General features: G+C 39.6%; 1 long non-coding RNA gene across 1 annotated transcript; it reads right to left on the bottom strand.

Moving 5' to 3' along the window:
* Positions 1-4,893: 4,893 nt before the first annotated feature.
* On the bottom strand, positions 4,894-5,982 carry LOC128313885 (uncharacterized). Its single transcript, XR_008294950.1, has 3 exons — positions 5,813-5,982; positions 5,584-5,723; positions 4,894-5,474 (listed from the first exon to the last, which is right to left on the bottom strand). It is a non-coding gene; the product is annotated as an uncharacterized LOC128313885 (long non-coding RNA).
* Positions 5,983-7,577: the final 1,595 nt, after the last annotated feature.

The following is a 7,577-nucleotide window of genomic DNA, read 5'->3' as shown; positions in this document are numbered from 1 at the left end:
TAGACTATCTACCTCCATCTCCCTCCATCTCTTTCCTCTTCTTTCCCTTGCCACTGTATTATCACTCTATTACACAGATGAGTGTGATAGATGCCTAAGGGTTTCCCTAGATTCCAATATTTTTCCTTTATTAGTCATAACTTGTTTCTAAATCCTATCCCTGATCATCTTATATCCCTGACCAAAGGTTGTATTAGTTTCCCTTCGTCTACTGAATAAATCAGAACCTTTGGCTAATTATCTCAGGTGCTCTATGATATGACTTCATTTGGCTTTGGAAATCCTTTCTCCCACTGTTTCTCTTCATGAAGTCTGTGGTCCAGTTGAACAGAGCAATGGTTGTTCTTCAAACTAATCTCTCCTTTCTCACTTCCAATTCCTGCCACTGAGCTTTGCATGTTATATATGTTCAAAAGTAGAGGGAATAAATGCATGGATGAATAAATAATCAGAACCATGCTTTACTAAGAAGATGCTGTGAAAATCTGAAGATAGTCTTTATCAACATGCTTAAATTATCTCTAAATAGATCAATAAATAAGTTAACCCAACTTAAAAAAAAGAAAAAAAAAAGGCTTTACCAAACACGGAAGAGACAGCCTCTTTAATGGGCAATTATCGGGGCGCCTGGGTGGCTCAGTCAGTTAAGTGTCCGACTTGGGCCAGGTCATCATCTCACAGTTTGTGAGTTTGAGCCCGGCGTCGGCCTCTGTGCTGACAGCTCAGAGCCTGGAGCCTGCTTCGGATTGTGTCACTCTCTCTCTCTGCCCCGCCCCCACTCATGCTCTGTCTCTCTCTCTCTCTCTCAAAAAAAAATGAATAAACATTAAAAAAAATGTAATGGGCAATTATCACAAAAAGTAACAAAATCAGAGTTTAATGAACTGAACTACTTTTACTGAGTGATTAAGGTTCAGGTTTTTTTAAATTACATATTTCAAGCCTAGTATCTTCTATTCTGCAGCCCAAATACAGACTAGAATAGAAAGCACTGACATATGCCAGCTTACATGATTATTTACCAAACCATAATCACTTTGACCTGGTACTCTCATTTCTTACTTCCATGAGGTAAGTTTCGAAACCTATATAGTCAGTCTTGGTCATCCCGTCAGATTTTAGTCTGTGTTTTTAAGTTGCCTTTTCTCACTCTCTCATTGCCTCAGTTCTGTAAGAGAAATAAGGTAAAAGTCCTTTGAGAATTTAAAGAAGGGGATTGATGTAATTAAGATATATATTTATGGTGAAATGATGTTGGGGCTGGGACCTATAGAGTGGCTAAGGAGAAGTTTAACAAAGATAGATGAAAGGGAAGAGCATGGGCTGACATCTTAAGATTTGTCACAGTCTTGTCCGTGGCCAGTGACCCAGCCTTTTTAGATAGTTAGGTGTGTTAAAAGGAAATAAATGCTTGGAAAAGCAAAGAGAAGGCACAGATCATGGAAAAACTTACATGCTCTGGTGAGGAGTCTGTAACTTATTCTGTATTCATGGTAAGACTTGGAAAGATTGGAGCACGGCTACGCGATAATCAGAAACATTTTGGTAGAGAAATATTCTGACAGCCATATACAGGATGAATTGGCAGGGGCAAGATACGGTACGCACAATTTATTAATTGTTTCTTTAATTTTCAAAACTCTGTTATTCCTCTGAAATCACCACTATTTTCTTAGTAAACAACTACAGGAGGCATCCTTTTGAAGGGACAGCTTTACAAAAATGGCTTATAATTTTGTTCAGCAAATGCAGCATAATATAAACTCCGAATGAATGACTGTGATTAGAACACTAAATTAGTGATAGCAAAACATCCAAAAGGTTTTTTTTTTTCTTTTAAACTCATATTTATAATTGTAGTCGTGTAGAAATGGCGCAGACCGGCAGGCTGTGGCACAGATTAGGTGTGGAAGGTGGGTGGGGGACACAGGGGATCAGGTCTCCAGTGCATCTGTCCAGTGTTCCTCTTCTAACTCTAGGTGCCCCTCCTCCTCCTCGGTGCCAGCCCCACAGCAGTGGGTTCTGATAGCCAGGGCCTGGCCCTCCAGTGGTAGAAACTACCTTGGCTCCTCCTTCAGGAACTCCTTTGCTAGCAGATAACACTGGTCTTTAGGGGGCGGCCAGGGTGGGGACAACATCGGGGCCCTCCTCATCCTGGAGAGCGTGCACAGGCTGAAGCGGGCCTTGGGTTCTGCTCCGGCTAACCCTCTCTGTCAGCTGAGTGGCCCCGTGGCTCCTGGGGTGGGATTCAGGCAGCAGAGGTGGGTAGAGATCACATCCAGTGGCTCCCTAAATGGAACACAAGTGGGCTTTCAAAACTAAGACTTCTGGATGCGATTCACTTAGGTTCTTGTAACTTCCAAATGACCGGCTATCTGTATTAGATCCTACCATAATCTATTCAACATAGTGCCAATAATACTACGTTCAGAAAAGGAGAGCGTGCAGAACACAGCAGATGCACAGCAGTGACCATGAACAAGCTAAGCATGGTAGGAGAGCGCGAGCGCCCGCTGAACCACAGTGTTTACTGTTCAGCCTCTTACCTCCAGCCACAGGGCGATTTCATCAGTGTTTGGTCTGGGAAAGGGAATCCACTCTGAGTGTTTCAAGCAGTAAGAGATTTATCGTAAGTGATTTCAGAGCATTTGGAAGAGCTGGAGCTCCGGCACGCAGGCAAAGCCTACTGTGGGTCTTCGTTCTGTGAGTAGCTTCCACGGAATCAAGACGTTACCAGGATGCTAGGGCACCATCTTAAGGACACATGGAAAGTTCACACTGCCTGCATCATAAAGGTCGGTGGAAATGTGTGGCCTCGATGCTGCTGAAAAACCTCAGGTCAGCTAGGGGCATGAATAGCTCTGTCACTACTGAAAGAGGGGATGGTTTCTGCTCATCTTCGGCCTTCCCCATCTCAAGCAGATTCTTGTAAAAGTAACTAACGTCCATGGTGTCCCCAGGATCTGGTCCCTGCAATACTGGAGAGAACATGTGGGTCATGAGGTGAGCGGTGATTCAAAAACAATGATCTATACATAGCTGTCCTCTAAAATCAGGCTAGTAAGGAATGGTGGCATTTGACTGCAATGCACTGTGTAGGATAGTGTTTCAGAGTTGTTCACCAACTGAACTAGCATGATAACTGATAGCAGTGTCCATTTTAGAGCAAGAACAGAAAGAAGACACGGTGGGAAAGAGTTGCCTTGGTTAGCCCAAGCTCCTGGTAACAAGCCAGAAGTTTTATCATTGAATACCAAATTTCATAATGGATGAGAACCTGTGTCTCTCTCAATAAGTTAACAGCATGTACAAATGAGTCCATAGTAAGCCTCTTTGTCCAGATGATTATTTATTTATTTAACTAATAAATACTGGCTACTACTATATCCCAGGCATGATGAATAACGGAAATGAAAAACATAATTTTAATGGCCATATAATTTAGATACGCTCTTATTTACTTAATCATTTTCCCATTTTTCGACATTTAGAGAATTTACATTTATCCTCTGTTAGAAATACAAGCATCTTTTCTCCTTCTTTCTGATGACTTCTTAATGGCAGGATCAACGATTGTTTGAGGGAAAGGAAAAAAATGTGCTTAAGTGAAAAGGTAGTCCTGATAAGGGCACAAGGAGTGTGATATGATATGTACAGTATCTAGTGTGAAAGCTAAAAAAAACCCTTCATGTAAGATGAAAACCTTCCAGGTACTCTGCTAGGAATATAGTGGTCCCTAGTCCCTTTGGGCCTAGTGCTGTCCAGTTAGCCTTTGAATTGTCACTCTTCCTGTCCCTGCTAATCTAGTGTATACCTCTAGTCTCAATCCACTCCATCCCTGCTCTTTGCAATTTCATTCCACTACTTACACTTTAACCCATTTCATCAGCATTTTTCTTTCCTTGTCCTCCCCCCATCTTATGAACAATGTCAAGTTTCTCCATTTTAAAATAGCCATCCCTCCTCAGACCATATGTTGTCTTACACAGCCTATCATTCTCTCCTTCTCTTCTCAGCTAAGCCCAAATTCTCCTGCTCACAGTCTCCATTTACTATTTCTCAACCACCATATAATCCACATAAATCTACTACAAATAGCCAATACCCCAGTGAAACTGCATGGATAAAGGTCACATATGACTTCAGTGATCTCAAATCCAATGAACACTCAATCACTGTCTCTCTGAACCTGTCATATTTGACAGTCAGCTGACCGGCTATATTGTAACACTCTTTGAAATGACAAAATCTTTTCCGATTCTCCTTCTTTTGCTCTGAACATTTCTTCTCAGTCTTTGTATGGGTTCTTCCTTTATTGCCTTCTCCTTAAATTTGACCTTTTCCCAGGTTTTCTCCTTGAACCCATTGACAATGCCCGTACATCACCTAATATGATCTAGATTGGCTTCAGTGAGTAAATATGCACCATAAAGTCATAATGCCTGACTTCATACATGGACATGACTTCTGGGGAGAGGTCTGTAGCTTTAACTAATGTCTCAAAGCCATTTATCAGCAATCATTTAATATCTGCTGAACACTCTTTCATGTACTAGTTCTTATCATTTTGTTCAGTTTCCAAAGCTCATTTCAGCTCCACTCTGAGTTCCAGTTTCAATGTATACTATTCACTTTGCCAGTAGTTCACGTCCTTACTTCTCTTTTACACTTTTTCCAGGAATTCATTTCCTCAGTCTCTTTTGCCTTTTAACTCCTGCTTACCTTCCACGACCCAATTTAGGCACCATCTTCTCCAAGAAATCTGGCTTTGAGTATCTATGACGTCCTATCTCTTTTCTGATAACACATCATGAATTTAATAGTTCCAAAAAGTAAACAGATTCATACTGTGTAACAATGGATCGTTTTTCTTGCCTGCTTCTTTGTTTCTTCCTGCTTTCTTCCTTCCTCTCTCCCTCCCTTTTTTACACGGCTGGATTCAACTCCCTGACACATGAAATGGTATCATTGCATATAACGCGTATTTATGTAAAATAGTCAAACAAAAACAAATGGTCATTCTGTGTGCTCCTGTACCACTCTGTTGTGGAGCTGCGTGGTAACTGCCTGCTTACATGCCAGCCTTCCATACTCGCCAGGATCTTACATGAAGCCCGAAGAAGTGCCTTCTTCATCATTAACATTTCAGGGACCAGTGTAGATTATTTACTAAAGAAATCCAGCCTGACTTATTTTTTCTCTTTTCATATAACTTTCAGATGGTGCAAAAACTTTTTGTTATATTCCATGGCATTACTTTCACTATTGTCTGTTTGACAATGATATCAGGGTGTCATGTTTTTTTATTATATTCAAAAGAAATAACTAGCTTGTTTCAGCTCTGACATATAAAGAGCTTAAGAAGTATCTATTCATCATGAGAACAAGAAAAAAACTGAACAAAATGAAAATGAATGACTTTTCTTGGGCCCATTAGAGACTTGAATTCACAGGAAAAGCTCTCAGTCTAAAACCTGGAAAGATAAACAAACCCAGAGTCAGAGTTGAATACAGAGAATCACAGCTGAGGTTGACTTGCACAGAGTAGATGTTGCTGAAGTTATAAACTGGTAGGAACACTACCTAGCAATTTTGATGAACTGTTGAAGATTGACAGTGGACTAAGTTGAAAATGAGAACTCCTGCTGACGGTCTCTGAGGGTACCTCAAGGAACCCCCCCACATTACCATGGTAAAGCTCTAAGAATAATGCTCTCATGTTTCTGGCAGGGGGAAGAGAAAAGTAACTATTTTAAAATACACACAGTATTTTCCATAACAAAGATGTATTCTTCAAGGGAAAAGACTTTACCAGACTCCTATTTTAGCCTGAAAGAAGGGCAACTGGTCAACTCCTGTATCCTCTCGCCTTCCTGTCTCACTTAAGAAGAGGAAGAAAGTTGGGGCACTTAGGTGGGTTACTCGGTTAAGTGCCCAACTCTTGGTTTTAGCTCAGTTATGGTCTCACAGTATGTGAGTTCAAGTCCCACGTTAGGCTCTGGGCTGGCAGTGCAGAGCCTGCTTGGGATTCTCTCTCCTTCTCTTTGCCCCTCCCCCAACCATTCTCTCTAAATAAATAAATAAACATTAAAAAAAAAAAAAGAAAGAAACAGTTAACAAACACTTGAAGAGGTCACAGCCCAGGGACACTGAAGCACTAAGAGACTGAGAATTTAATTATTATATTGTATTAGGCTTCCTTCCCCCATATCTTACCACCACATCAACATGACTCCAGTTTAATAACAGTGGGTTACAATGTGAAGAGCGGCAAGAGGCAGACTCTACGTAAGAATGAGTTATTAGGGAAAGCCAAAGACTATGGGCTAACCCAAAACAGGATGGTCAGGGGATACTGATGTCCAGTAGTTACATCAAGATGGTCATTAAATATAGTCCCATCTTGTAGCCGAATTAAGGCTAATGGCCTATTCGTTTCCTATTACCTGATACTTTGTTTCCAGCTTTCAAGAAAAATTGCAAAGCATGCCAAAAGATAAGGTAAAAATGTCTGAAGAGAATGAATGAGAAGACTTAATGCTAGTTTCGAATATGATACAAATTTTGGAATTAGTAGATAGGGAATGTAGACTCATATGATTAATAGCTTAGGGGTTCTAATTAAAAGTGGGCAACATGCAAGCATACATGGTTAAAGTAAGCAGGGAGATGGATACTCTAAGAAAGAATCGAATGAAATGCTAGTAATCAAGACACGATAACAGAAATGAAGAATGCTTTTGAGGGGAAAAAAAATCAAGCATGCCTTTGATGCTTGCAAAGACCACACAAGGCTGAAGAAAGAATACATGAGTTTGAACATATATAAGTAGATACTTTCTAAAATAAAATACCAAAAAAACCCCAAAAAACCAACAACCGAGAAAGAATTAAAAAATCAAATCAAAACATTCAAGAATTATGGCACAGTTTTAAAGGTGTAACATATGCACAATATAATAATAGAAGAAGAAAGAAAGGAGCAGAAGGAATATTTGAAGTTATAGTTGAGAATCTTCCAAAATTAATCACAGATATCAAACCATAAATCTAGGAGGCACAGATAGCACAAAGGATGAATACAAAAGCAATTTCTTATAGGCAAATCACATTCAGATTGCAGAATACTAAAGACAAAAAGAAAATCTTGAAAAAAAAAAGAGAAAAAATCCCCACTTTACTTACAGAATAGGAAAAAACCCTACGAATTACATCAGAATTCTCATCAGAAACCATGCAAACAAAGAGAGTGGAGTGAAATATGTAAAGGAGTAAAAGGAAAAAATCCAACAACCTAGGATTCTATATGCAGTGAAATTATCCCTGAAAAGTTTCTCTGACAAAACCTGAAGGAATTTGTTGTAGTAGAACTTCCCAAAGTTAAAAGGAGCTTTGCAGGAGGAATAAAAGTGAATAAAAATTTAGGTCAAAAACTCATCCCTGTAAAAAGAGAGGAAGAGTGTCAAAAACATGTCAATGAGGAGAAATTAATTCTTTTGTATTTTTTATTCTTAATCTAATAGACAGCTGTTCAAATTTAATAATAGTAAAAATCCATTCGATGATTATAGCTTATG

The sequence above is a fragment of the Acinonyx jubatus genome, chromosome A1 (assembly GCF_027475565.1).
Source record: "Acinonyx jubatus isolate Ajub_Pintada_27869175 chromosome A1, VMU_Ajub_asm_v1.0, whole genome shotgun sequence".
Lineage (NCBI taxonomy): Eukaryota > Metazoa > Chordata > Mammalia > Carnivora > Felidae > Acinonyx > Acinonyx jubatus.
This window is presented reverse-complemented; position numbering and strand designations above follow the sequence as displayed.